This window comes from Astatotilapia calliptera, chromosome 20, assembly GCF_964374335.1.
Source record: "Astatotilapia calliptera chromosome 20, fAstCal68.1, whole genome shotgun sequence".
Lineage (NCBI taxonomy): Eukaryota > Metazoa > Chordata > Actinopteri > Cichliformes > Cichlidae > Astatotilapia > Astatotilapia calliptera.
Window position 1 is genome coordinate 25,194,029 of NC_137441.1, and position 14,837 is coordinate 25,208,865.

The 14,837-nt window shown below is 39.5% G+C and overlaps 1 protein-coding gene and 1 long non-coding RNA gene across 2 annotated transcripts in view; both read right to left on the minus strand.

Moving 5' to 3' along the window:
- Positions 1 to 14,837, minus strand: part of LOC113013880 (uncharacterized) — a 117,744-nt gene that overhangs the window by 59,920 nt on the left and 42,987 nt on the right. The window lies entirely within an intron of this gene.
- On the minus strand, positions 1,230 to 3,938 carry LOC113020777 (uncharacterized). Its single transcript, XR_013904265.1, has 6 exons — positions 3,621 to 3,938; positions 3,412 to 3,523; positions 3,008 to 3,096; positions 2,723 to 2,895; positions 2,383 to 2,559; positions 1,230 to 1,441 (listed from the first exon to the last, which is right to left on the minus strand). It is a non-coding gene; the product is annotated as an uncharacterized LOC113020777 (long non-coding RNA).

The window sequence follows — 14,837 nt, forward strand, 5'->3', positions numbered from 1 at the left end:
CGGTGATATTATATCAGTCAGAGTTTTATACATTCACAAGGTAAATATTTTATGAAGCTCCCATCTTCTTCTAGCTTTTAAGTAACGGGAACGCTAGCTGTTTTGCTACCAGCTGTGTTGTTGTTGTGTCTTGCATCTCAGCCCGTCTCATTTTCTGTCTGACAGCGGTCCACAATGGAGCTAACATTACATTTCCAGGACGACGCACAATTGTCATTACTAAGACTACCAAATGTTTGCCTTTTATAAAACTTCTGTCACGGAACCCTCGATTAAAGCCTAGTTACACCGAGCAATAGCATTAGCATGTTCTTGATGTCTTTGTAGATCCAGCATGTGGAGCCAGTCATTCCAATAACATGGACAAGTGCGAAAAGGTGAAGAAAATTGGGGAAGGTTCATTTGGAAAGGCTATCCTGGTCAAATCCAAAGATCATGGACACCAATATGTCATCAAGGAGATTGGCATATCTGGAGTAAGCGTCTGTGCATATTTTTTACACAAGCTTGGCATGTTCTTTTCAGCGTGCGCTTCATCTCGTTACCATCCTCTTCATTACTTTGACAGATGTCCAGCAAAGAGAGGCAGGAATCTCGGAAGGAAGTTGCTGTTCTTGCCAACATGAGTCATCCAAACATCGTCCAGTATAAGGAATCTTTTGAAGGTATTAATGCCATTCAAATAGCTCCCCAGATAGCAAGGAAACATTGAAACAATGTTGAGTCAATATCAGGTGATGTCATTGAATCAACGCTGAAGTGTGACGTTGACCTAACGTCACTCTTGCACCCTTTTTTAACGTTGAAACAACGTCAGGTTTTGATGTTGAATCAATGTTGAAACCTGACATTGATTCAACGTTATATTTTCTAATACTGTTGACATTGAAACAATGTCAGATTCTGATATTGAAACACTGTTGAGCTATGGTGTTGATTTTCCACCTCTTTCGCACAGTTGCTTTTTATTAAAACAACAGTTAAATCATGACTGGAAATCTACCTCTCTTTATAGGTATTTTAACCAATACTAAACTACTGCATGTTTCCATCAATACTTAAACCACCTACACACATAATTGTACTTATTCCTCAAATTGGACACCCTTTAAAAAAAAAACACCAAATGTCTCACAATGTATCATGTCAATATTAATATCCTAAAATAAGAAAGCATTGCATGTGATGTAACAGAGAAAAAACTAAACAAAAAAAGGTCAATAGGCATGTTTCGTTTGCTAAATACTTTATTAAAAGACAGTTTCCTATTTACATTTATATGTTTCACAGAAGTTTGTAATTTTTTACTCTGGGATGGGGATGCATGATGTGCGTCCTGCACCACCCAAACGATCTGGGGCGTATCGGAGCCATTTCTGCACTGCTTGTGCAAAGACAAACTCGGACATAGAGTTTGCCCCTAACTGCTGCGTCAGGCCATCTAGGACAAAAATACACACACACAAACAAAAAAAGTGAATTAGAGCACATGAATAAGCTCTTGTTAACTGTCTTTAAAACAAAATAAACATGGGGTCCTACAACCCGAGGACTAAACAAGCCAAAGACCAAAGACTCCATCTCCAGATGTCATGAATCGCTGTGCGGCAGGCAGGAGTTGGACCCAAAATGCAGGACTCACAGACTCGGGGAGGTGAACTCAAAACACAGCTTTATTTGCTGGTAGAACAAATATACAAAACTAGACTAAACTGGGAAACCATAAACTAAGAACTCACAGGGAGACACGGGGAGATCCACACACAGCATGAGGGACAACGCGACACTGACTCAGAGAAACACAGGGTTTAAATACACTGGGAAGTAACGAGGGGAATGAGACACAGAAGGAGGGCACAGCTGGGAGAAATCAGGACTGACGAGACAAGCAAAGCAGGACGCATTCACATGAGACACGGACCATCAAAGTAAAACAGGAAGTATCACACAGAGACGCGAACTTGACACAGTGGAGACAGCAACTAAGAAATACAGAGACATAAACCATAAGGCAGAGGTCTAAGAACCAAAATACACAGGGAAATACTCAGCTGGGAACACAAGAGACTAGACTAGAGAGAGTAACAAAAAACCAACCATGAGAACATAATGCACAATGCAGAGTGACAGAAAACAAGAAACTCAAACATGCAAAGACACACAATTACACAGAACAGAGGGGACACAGAGAGACATGAAGGGCAAGGGATCAAAACTAGAAGCCATAGAATAAATCACACACAAGTACGATAATACAAAAATCACAAAGAACTAAAAACGCTGGGTCAGGAGACCCAGGACCGTGACACCAGATTAACCGGACATGAAAGTCTTGTTATTAAGAAGGACAAAGTAATATAGCAAAAAAACGGTAAAACTTACCAAATATGCATTTGCAGAGCGCTGTATCTTTAAATGCCCTTTTTTGCTTTGTCTGGTCCTTGGTTTTTTCCCTGCCCAGTTTAGTACCGAGGCCAGCTCGTTTGTAATGGCATAAGCCATTACACGGCGGACTCGCACCTCCAGTGTGGTCCCTCCAATCAAGGCAAAGCGTCTCACCTATAGACACATTTTAAGAGATGGAATTAGCGTGTCTCATGTCTTTAATGTGTATGCAAGTGCTTGTGTGTTTAATCAACAGGCCGTTGTTATGTATTTAAATCACATCTGACAGCTATTACACTTTATAGTTACAAAGTGTACATAACCTTTATATACTTACCATTGCCTTATTTGCCTCTTGTGATTGAAGAGCTGTCTCTGCATTGTTTAGCTCCTCAATGTTGTGCAAGGGCAAATCCAGAGGCAGTACCCCAGCATCTACCGATTGATTGCAGCCGGTATTGCGGATGGCTCTGACCTCCTCACGGAGTTCGTTAACAGCTCTCGTCAGGTCTGACAGAAAAAGATAATTTTTTTTAAGTATTTAAGAATACAGACAACTTGTCAAAAGTTTCCTTGTGTCACACACAGATATGTACAAAGACACCAGACAGTATTTTATTACCTGGTATTTTCACTCGAGGGGCCTGGGGAAACCGTTTTTTTGTGGGCTGCTCATCCTCTGAGTCACTATATGTGTACAGGGGATTTGGTCTAAAGAAAAAAAGTTGAAAACGGTCATAAGTAATTACAAATGTGCTTTTGGAATATTATTTCCTAAAGTTACAGTTTGATTTATAACAACACACACAGGAAACGGAGATGTGCAAGAAGGTACATTATACAAGGAATTTTTGAAGTGCACAAGTGTACACGGCTTTGCATCTATAAAAAGTTTACAAGCTTCCACTTTTTGGACTATATTATGTGGTGATATTGCAGTATGGAAGCACCACAGATATGTATAAAAGACAAGATCATAAATTCTTAGCAATCAAAGATATGTTTGTGAAATAAAAAAAGTTTTACTTGTGCTTTCTTTTATGACTGGTCTGAGTTTCAGCTTCGGACTGAAGGTCAGACGTATCACAGTGTTCACTTAGATATTTCTGAAGACTGCGTTCTGCTTCGTGAAATGTGTCTGGAAGTACAAACACAATGTATGGCCAGACATAAATTAGGACACGAAAAACTTGTTATTGTTACATTTATACAACACCAATCCAGATGATACCCACCATGGCTTATTAGAAGTCGGACTGGTGCATAGGTGAGCCATGTTGCACCAGGATGAACTCTCCTCTTTACTGTGGCGTGGATCCTGAATGTGTCTCACGGAGGATATGGAGGCTATGACAATTTCTCCCCATTTATCCATGAACTAGGGACTATTTCTGTACCACCAGTGCTGAACTGCACAATGCACCAGTCTTTCATTTTTATCTTTTTTTAAAATTTGGAGTCCTTTTTTGCCCTGTCTAGGATAAACGGGATACAGATAATTACAATATATTTCATAGTCACTACAAAACTTGATCTATTGATTGAACTAAATAATAAATAATAGCTTAAAATGTATATAGGCAACAATTACAAGCAAACCTGATAAAACAAACTCTTTTTTTTTTTTTTTTAACATACAACGTGTGTATATGTAAGCATTTAAACACTGAAGATAATAAAATTAACAGTATTTTGTCTAAGTCTGCCATTGTAGGAATTCATGGCACCGAGACAAAAACTTGGCGCACAGTGTGGCATCAAAATAGGCGCACACCTTTGACGCTGCGTTTTCTCCGTCTTCCTCGTCCACACGTAAATGCTAAAACGGAGTTTTCGAAAATATCCGCCCTGGCAGGCGTCTTTAAAAATCTCAGTTTTCAGTTGATGAAACGCAGTTTACGTGTGGACAAAAGGTGCAAACACAAGGTAGGTGAGCGTGCAGCGTAGAGTTTGAATTGAGTGCGAATCGAAGCGGGTGCTCTCCAATCATTAAAAGTAACAAAGTCATTGAACACATTTATACAGTTACCTTTACGTTTATCAATCATATATCACAGATTTACAATTTTTTGTAGTACTATGCTAAAAAGCAACTACAGAGCGAAAGTCTGGGTCAAGCGCCGAGGCGACGGCAAGAACAAAGGAACCCTTGAAGCGTTAAAGCTAGCTTTGTAAGGGAATATAACGGAAAAGTATGAAACGAAAATGTTTTCTTTGTTGATAGACTTTGTTCGCAGTGCAATTTATTTGTTGCCGGATTGTAAGATGAAAGTAGACACAATTTCGGGCTCCCACATTTTATCCGAAACTTTACATTAACAAGTTTGTTTGTTTTTTTTACTGTTATTCAAATGCAACCATGGAAATAACGAATAGAACAAAAGTCATTCATTCTTACCTTATACTAATCGTGGTGCAGGCCAGTGCAGTGCATGAACTGATGCCTTCTCCGGTCAATTCCACTGAGAGTAAATCTAATGTCCCGCTCTACTGTACAAGACAATGGTTACCTGGAGGGACGTACCAATGTGATAGGGGTGCTGCGGAATAGTCCAAGTGGTAGCAGCTTTAATTTCCCGCTCAACCATAAATTGATGATTTTTCAACGTGATTGTTGTCACCTTGTCAACTATAAATAGATCAACAATCAACGATGACAGCACAACAGTGAATCAATGTCATTTCAATGTCAGTGTCAGGTTTCATCAGTATTTCAATGTTGTTTCAACATTGGTTTTGTGTTGACATTTCAATCCTGACGATTCTGATGGTTCAGATGGAAAATGTTGAGATTCAGAGATTCTTTTATTGATACCATATAATCTGCCTTATGAAGAATGTATTAATAACATGTTTTACAGTATCATTTATCAGTAATATTTCCTACAGGGTTTATATTGCATTGAATATGTCTGTCATTACATTGACCTTTCTATTTTTACAGGTTGAGTTCATTTTATACACAATGCATGAATGTGCTTGGTTAAGAGTTGATGTTCCATTCTAGAAGGTTTTAAGCTTCACTGGCGTGACTGTCCAGATGATACATGCTGAGGGGAGATGAGAACATAGCAGGTTAATTGCATGCACGCTTACAATACACATATTAATTTAGTAGTAGGTCTGAGTGAAGGCCTAAGCGTCTTCTACTTCAGTTTGAGACTGGCTGCAAAAGTACTTACTACTTAGTGATTAATGACGAGGGTCCATTATTAGCTCTCAGAGATGCTAAGACCTGAAGTTATTACCTTAAAAGGCAAGTAATGTAGAAAGGAGAAGTTATATGTCGGTGTAAGGTTATATGTACGTGATGTACCCTTGTCTGCACGGGTTGAACTTTTGCCCGTCTGTCCTCATGTATTTTTGAACTGTATTGACGTAGGTGTGATATTTTGTCCTATAAAACCAGAACTCAATGTATTCTTGTCAGAGCAACACATTCCGTATGCTGACGGTTGGTTGTTCTCCTGTGACAATAAAACTCATCGTTTGATTGCACTTTTCCGGAGCCTCTGTCGTTTGTTGTCTGGTCTAAAGTTGATCGATCTCGCAACATTTGGTGGAGGATGCGGGCAACTGAGGATCAGTAGAACGAGGTTCAGGTGTTTGTTGTCGGCGAAGGTTCAGGCCGGATCGGTGGATCAGACGGCAGACGTCACGGTGATCAATTTGACTATTGGGCCCACAGAACAAAAAGGTAAGGCACAAACCTCTTAAACAGAAATTGTGCTGTATTGGAGTATAATTCTAAAACAAGTAGTCAAGTGGTCATCCGTTGATCTCTGTTTTGAGTTTGGTTTAAAATAAAAATCTTTATTTGCAACGAAAGTGAAACTTGAGAGAATTGGCAGAGTCACAGTGTGGTCAGAGAATTGTTGCATTCACGGTTGACTAGGAAAAAGCAGTACTGAGCTAAAAGTAACTTGAGACGTCATTGTTGAAGAAATAGAGAAGAGAGACTGATTTGTGTGTAAGGAATAAAGGGATTAAGAAGTGTCTAAAGTCACGGAACCGAAGGATTCCACCCCCGGGAAAGACGTTTTCTGGGTACTAAACTAGGGGTGGGGCCCCGCTGAGACTTTGTGGCCTCAGATATAGCCTTGGTGATCGCAGAAGAATATAGCAGAGGTGATCATCTTGAGAGACACTTAATAAATACATGTTTTAAGAGTAAATGCCAGACAGAAGCTCAGAGAAATTGTGACATGTGTTGAGAATAAATACCGGACAAGAAGGTCCGAGGTGTTGATATATGATTGAAGAGAAACTCAGGCAAAGCTGTGAGCCTGAGGTTTTGTAGTGAAGTGAGCTGATTATTAAAAGTGAGAAGTCTGATAATAAAATACTGTGAGCGTGGCCGTACTAGAGATTGACCATCTACCAAGACTTGGGACCTTGGTTTTAAAATAGGTTATGATCAGAGGATCATTTTGAGAGACACTTATTTGTGAGAAAAGAGTAATACCGGACGCAGAGGTCCGAGGAGTTGACATGTGATTTAACAGACTCAAGCCAGCTGTGAGCTTGAGGGGCACAGTAAACTGAGTTTGAAGCAAGTCAAGGTTTATGTGTTGAAGTAATTTTGATAATAATGCTGCAGGGGCTGTAGTAGTTTCATCCGTATCTAGAGAAAGGCATGCTCATTTCTGGATTGTGCCAAATTTAATATTCACGTACAGGGGATCTTCTTAACATGAAATGTATATGTTGTGGTGAAACGGAAGAAACACCTTGTGGTTTTGCAGTGGCTGCAGAAATAAGACGGTCAGACTTACCTAGCTTTTTGTTCTGGTGTTTCCTTAGATTTAGATGCTTGGTAATGTACAGAAGGCAGAGAGGGCATTTTCTTCCTTCTGCGAGCGTGCATTTAATGAGTTTGAAATTCAGTATCAATAGACAGGGTAGATTACGCGTTGCCGAATCAGAGAACGACTAGTAGCGTCTGAGGGGAGCTCCGCCGCTCCATATCCGGATCAGCTGTGATCCACGAGTTAAAGTTGAAAACAGGGACGTAAGAAACTGTCTGAAGTAATTAAAGTGCTGCTGGCTGCAGGCTGGCTGTGTGAGGCTTTTTAAAAGTCTCTTTTTCCTTTCTTTTCTCTCTGTTCAATGTCTCCTTGCTATCTGTTTATGTGAAGAAAATATTATCAAATGTGCACTGTGTGATAACTACATACTATAAGTTTTTTTTTTTTATTTGTATTTTTTTCCCAGAGGGTGGCTGCCTGTATATTGTGATGGACTACTGCGAGGGTGGAGACCTATTCAAAAAGATCAACTCTCAGAAAGGGGTACTGTTCTCAGAAGCACAAGTAAGCCAGCAACTACTCAAGGCAGTCACTGTGCAAACAGTATACAGATATTTGGTTAAACTGATCACAATACATATGGTTTACTGTAGTCTCCCTTTTTGAGATCCTAGATTGGTTTGTGCAGATCTGCCTAGCGCTCAAGCATGTACACGATCGAAAAATTCTCCACAGAGACATAAAATCACAGGTATTTTTTTTCATAAATCACAAGATTCCCTTTAAGTGATAAGTTGTTTGTTTGCATGTATTGGATTATTTACATGTGTTCTCATAATGCTTGTGTAGAACATCTTTTTGACAAAAGATGGAACAGTTCAGCTTGGAGACTTTGGAATTGCAAGGGTGCTGAACAGGTATGCACACTGTTGTCTAAATAGCCCTGCAGTTTTTCATTAAGCATAGATTCCAGACTAAAAGTTGAAGAACACTTTGCATTTCTGGTAATAAGAAATTCTGTTTTACTATATTTAAAAAATATTATAGTTTTATTTTGTTGAAGTTTGTTATTTGTACACTTTTTAACTGTTCTTACACAGAAATATATTTTGGTTAAATCAAATATGTCTGTTCCGGTTTTGGCGCGGTAGCAAATGGCTGCCTGAAAGTTTCGGCTCCCCGCCGGTTGGAAATAATCCCCTTAGAAGAATATTCAGACAAAAACCTCGGAATCCAGCGCTGCCACCGGGCACTCGCCCCAAAGCCCCAAGAAGGCGCTCCGCCTAGATCACTGGTGCTGTGCTTTCTGGAGTATAGAATAAAAGAGATGGTACTGCATTCAGCGTGGAGAAAGAAGGATGTCCGCTATGACGGGAAAAGGATTTACTTTGACCAAGATTACCCCCCAGACATCCTTAGGAAAAAGGCGTACGTGGGGATCCTGAGAGAGCTCAAAGCCAAGGGACTCCGCTTCCAAACGCCACATCCAGCGAAGCTGAGGGTGTTTTTCGATAGCGGCACCAAACTCTATGAGAACGCGACAGAGGCAGCCGAAGACCTGAAGAAGAGAGGATTCTGCCTGGATGAAATCAAGGAACCAGGCCCCACGGCACCGAAACAGCAGAGTCCAGCAGCGTGGGAGAGGGCTGGCGCAGGTCGCAGCAGAAAGGCGGTGGATCGGCGGAGAATAAGAGAGAAGCTACGGAGCTTCCACCGGGCCCCTCCGGGAACATCCGACTCCTGCGAGTGAAAACAAGAGGGTCTCCACATTAGTGATGGGATTTCCGGCTTTTTTTAGAGATCCGGCTCTTTCGGTTCGGCTCACTAAAAAGAGCCGGCTCTTTCGGCTCCGAACCGGCTCTTCAGGTTGTTTTGTTGCTTTAATTAATTTATTATTAACAATAATATAAAATTATGCACAAAAGGAATTACTAACGTTAAAAAAAGTGGTTTTATTTGTATATGTTTATATATAAATATATGCGGTGGCCCCTAGAGACAAAACACGTACAAACTCCAAAACACATTTCTAGCATGAACTGAACTTCCAAAGCAGAGCTACTAGATCACTTAAATTACACAATTGAAAGCATGTGTGTATTGTTTGTGTATTTATACACAGGCACTCATATATATTCAAATAATTTAAAAAAAAGTTCATTTACCTGTTACTACCACACACCAAATCCGGTCGTTGGTACTTGCTGGCTTGTGTAGCCACAAGATAACAAAGGCTCAACACTGTGCCCAGCATCCTGGAGCACTTCTGTTGTCTTTTGTACGTGTTTTGAGTTTTTATGTGCTTCTGAGTTTTTATATGCTTCTGAGTTTTTACGTGCTTCGGAGTTTGTACGTGTTTTTACGTGTTTTGGAGTTTTTACGTGTTTTGGAGTTTGTACGTGTTTTTACGTGTTTTGGAGTTTGTACATGCTTCAGAGTTCGTACGTGATTTGAAGTTTGTATGTGCTTTGTCTGTAGGGGCCACTGTAAATATACTTTTATTTTTTCACTCCACATAAAATGTAATAAATAAATCATATAATACAAAAATCAACTATTCACATTTCAACTTTTAACTATTTAAATTTCCAGCTTTTTCCTTTTACAAATTTAAAGTGAAAACAACACAAAACACTGCAAACCACAACACAATTAAATATAAATTATATAAATTATAATATGCATCTTCTTTTTGTTTTCAAAAAGAAGATGCATATTCTCTGTCATATGGGCCTGCATGAATAAACTTTCTGAATCCTTTATCATCTGCAACCGAAAATAGTTGTGGATGATTACTATACCTTTCTAATGTGACGTTGTTGTCCCTGGCTCTCTTTCTCTCTCTCTCCCTCTGGCTCTGTTCCTGTGCTACTGAGTGTAACTACCGCCCCTCCCCCCTCTGCCCAGCATAAAGCACAAGGCTCAGGTGCGAAGTGAAGCGGGAAAAAAGTGCGAGAGAGAGAGAGAGGGTGAGAGAAAGAAAAAAAAAAAACCCCACGTGACGGCTCGCGATAAGGAGCCGGCTTGCGTCGTTCACGTCAAAGAGCCGGCTCTAAGAGCCATTTCGTTCGCGAACGACCCATCACTACTCCACATCCCCTCTGGAGCTTTGCAGTGAGGTATCCTGCTCTCATGCAGAGAGGAGGTTGAAATATTACTCCTCAGCAAATCTACCAATAACTCGAAATCGGTTTTGCACATGACAGTTTAAGCTGAACTCAATATCTAAGGGGGGGGGGATTCTTACCGTTACTATTTCTACCAGTTCATCACGTATTCCATATATGACCCTAACTAAAGTGATTATTTTACTTTTATTATCTGGGTCGAATATATTCAGGCTTTTGAATGTTCAAATTACATCTCTAGCTCTGCTCTCCAAATATCCTGTGAAGAGTCTTTTTTCGTAGTTACTCCCTAAGCTTGTTAAAGAAGGAACTTTGTACCGGTTGGGCAATTCGGACGTAATAAAACAATGATACTGGTGCTGGGTATTTTCCCTGACACTGGAGAGAGGCCCTCGTCTGGACCGAGGATTTCCTCTCAACTCGAGGTTTCACCTGAACTTCGGACTTGGAAGTCTTTGATTTTGTTTTTTGGGATTACTTGTTTGTTGTTCTTGTTTATGTTCTGGTCGGCATGGGTGATGTTGCACAAGGGACCACAGCCTGAAAAAGTCGTATGCATCATCCGGAAAGTAAAATAATCACGTTGAACGTAAATGGGCTACATAATCCGATTAAAAGGGGCAAAATAATAGCCAAAATGAAACGTGAGAAGCTGCATGTAATTTTTTGGCAGGAGACACATTTATCTTCTTTAGAGTTAGAAAGCGTTGTTTGAGGGCAAGTCAAGGCAGTTTTTGCTTTGCTCTACTCAGTTATGGTGCATTAGAAGTCAAATATCTTTAATAATTCATATTTTAATGATAAATTGTCAACACTTTAAGATTCCCCCATCTCTTCTGAACAAAACGGTGTAAGAATGACCGTTGTAGCCCCTACAGTTAGGAAATTATGGTCATTTGTTTGAGGGGAATCCTCACTATGAGAAATAGACTGCAAAAATCCTGTCTCTGTGCTGCGTGTGTGCACCTGTTTTGGCGGGAAAAAGTACACAGCCTCTCTGATTGGTGGATTCAAATTTAGCAGCTCCCAGGCTGCTTGACTGAAAACATGCTTCTCTCTCCCTGTGTGTGTGTGTGTGTGTGCGAGAGAGAGAGAGAGAGAGAGAGACCCTCTTTAGGGCAGCATCTCATTGTTGGAAAAAAATATAATATATTCAGACTGGTTGACTGGCATAGACCCTCCGTGTGTCTCTCTCTCTGTGCATTTTTGTATTCATATTTGATTTTGTGTGTATCTGTTGGCTGTTCCTTCTTGTTTTTTAAATTTATTTTTATTTCTTTTTTTTTTTTTCACAAGTGAACAACAATTAGTTTTGAGGGAACTCAACCATGTTCCGTTTTTTTTTTTCAGCTTGTCATCTTACTTTTCCAGTATTTTCACTTAAGTTATTACTATTCTGCTCAATCATAGTATTTGTTCTAAATCATTGTTATTATGCTATATTGTAGTATTTCTGCTCAATCATACTATTTCTACTATATTATATTTTTCTTTCTAAATATAGCATTTCTGCTATATAATTGTATTTCTGCTGTGTTATAATATTTGTGCTAAACCAGAGTATTTGTGCTGAAACATAGTATTTCTGCCAAATGATAGTATTTCTGTCAAATTATAGTATTTGTGCTAAAACATAGTAGTGATTTAAAATTACAATATTCATAGTTCATCACAGTGTCTATGGTAAATCACAGTATTTCTGCTCTGTTGTACTATTTTTCTAAATCATAGTGTTTCTGTAATGCTTAAGTATTTTTTTTTTCCTTTTTCTTTCCTCATTTTATTTGAAAATATTAATTTCAAGTAAACCGATATGAATCAGTATGCACGAGAACAGTATCCAGAATCACAAGCAATAGATTACATGTTGTTTCTGTTCCACAAACTGTCCTGAGCTGTTGTTGGTCTGTTAAAGATCCATATGCAAACTTTATACCAGCGGTCCCCAACCCCCGGGCCTCGGACAGGTACCGGTCCGTGAGTTGTTTGGTACCGGGCCGCGAGAGTTGAGGCTCAGGTGTGAAATGTATAGTTTTCAGGGTTTTTATAGGTTTTCAGCGTTATTTTGTTATCGTTTTTATCGTTTACTTGGTTTTCCTGGGTCTTTTCACGTGTGTTATGAATAAATTTTCTTTTTTTCGGTAACGGTACTGGTTTTATTTTGTTGTATTTATCTGCGACACCTTAAAGGCCGGTCCATGAAAATATTGTCGGGCATAAACCGGTCCGTGGCGCCAAAAAGGTTGGAGACCGCTGCTTTATACCATTAATGATATTTGGAATGGATATTTGCAGTTAATCAATCAATCAATAAAATATACAGTACTGTGAAAACAGTGGGGAGCCACCCCTCATTACATTTTGCTTCCAAGGAGATGTTCTGGTGGAGTTGCTCTCCGGGGTTTTTGAAGACCTTTCAAACCATAACAAAGTCTCTTGTTTGTTAGGCAACTGTTCGGCCACCGTCATATATAAATCAGTTAAGCATAAAAAGGCACACACCACAAGAGACAAAACAGTACTGTATCTACATATATAAAATAATAGAACAGACAGACAGAATCGGAGACACTGACACACTAGATGAGAGATGGATCTGGCTGATCACTTGATCTACTACTACTTGCTGAAGAAATAGTCTCAGTGGAATGGTGGCATTCAAGAAGCCATTCCTAATAAAGGGAAATAGGGACAAAAGGATAAGTAACCAAAATTACACACAAACTGGACTGGACGTTAGTTGGAGCAGGTTGAGTGATGAATCCAATTTCAATTTCTTTTGACTCAAATATTTATTATCTGGGGGTTTTTTTGTTTTGTTTTTTGGCCTGTCCCATTTGGTTCTTTAGCCATCAGCCATGCTTAAGTATTTTTGGCTAAATATATTCTTTCTGTTATCTTATACCATTTCTCCTAAATTCTTGTATTTTTGAGAAGTTATCATGTTTCTGGTAAGTTACAATATTTCTGCTAAGTTCTGCTATGCTATTGTATTTCTGCCAACTATTATGTTTCCTCTAAGATATTGCAGTTCTGCTAAGTTATTCCATTTTAGCAAAGTTCCTTTGCTTCTGCAAAGTTTGTACAATTTCTGCAACTTTTCAGCTTTTTCAGCTAGTTTTTGCATACAGCTTCAGCTTTAAAGCATCCACACTGCATTTTCGCAGGAAAAGTCAATGGAGAGTTTGTTCAAAATAGTGATGGGATTTCCGGCTCTTTTTAGAGATCCGGCTCTTTCGGTTCGGCTCACTAAAAAGAGCCGGCTCTTTCGGCTCCGAACCGGCTCTTCAGGTTGTTTTGTTGCTTTAATTAATTTATTATTAACAATAATATAAAATTATGCACAAAAGGAATTACTAACGTTAAAAAAAGTGGTTTTATTTGTATATGTTTATATATAAATATATGCGGTGGCCCCTAGAGACAAAACACGTACAAACTCCGAAACACATTTCTAGCATGAACTGAACTTCCAAAGCAGAGCTACTAGATCACTTAAATTACACAATTGAAAGCATGTGTGTATTGTTTGTGTATTTATACACAGGCACTCAAATAATTTAAAAAAAAGTTCATTTACCTGTTACTACCACACACCAAATCCGGTCTTGGTACTTGCTGGCTTGTGTAGCCACTAGGTAACAAAAGCTCAACACTGCGCCCAGCATCCTGGAGCACTTCTGTTGTCTTTTGTACGTGTTTTGAGTTTTTATGTGCTTCTGAGTTTTTTGTACGTGTTTTGGAGTTTGTACGTGTTTTTACGTGTTTTGGAGTTTGTACGTGCTTCAGAGTTCGTACGTGATTTGAAGTTTGTATGTGCTTTGTCTGTAGGGGCCACTGTAAATATACCTTTATTTTTTCACTCCACATAAAATGTAATAAATAAATCATATAATACAAAAATAAACTATTCACATTTCAGCTTTTAACTATTTAAATTTTCAGCTTTTTCCAGCTTTTTTTTTTATTACCATTCTGAAATGAGTTGGACTTGTTTGAGGGTAGGAAATTCGTCCTTCGCTCAGATTTCTTCAGATTTCAAACTCTGGAAATGAACCACTTTTTTCTCTCGTCATAACTTTTTGTTGGATTTCCACAGAGACCTGAAAATTTCCATGACTGTTCACCAAAGCCTGCTGTCTCTTACGGTGAAAGAATGATATCGATACTCCAAATAGATTTACGGTGTGTTCACACCGAACGCGATGGACGCGAATAGAGCGTCAGGTTTACATGTAAAGTCAATGGAAAGGCGCGATGACGCGCGATTGCGGGTCCCGCGAAAATTCGGAAGCAGATTTGCGTCGCGAAAACGCGTGAAACGCGCGTCAGTGTAGCGCGTCTGGCGCGTTTGACTCGCGAATAAAACCACGCGCGTGAGTTTTTGTGTTGCATTTTGTGCATACGCGCGTTTCGCGTCTACCGCTTGAGTTGGAAAAATCTGAACTCCAGCGTCAAATCGCGCCGCGACAACCAATCAGGAGCCTGGTGACGTGGCTGTTACCTAGGTCAAAGGGGCAGATCCAGCCAAAGCCTTTCATACTTCAATGGAGGGGAAGGCTAATCAATGCGGTAG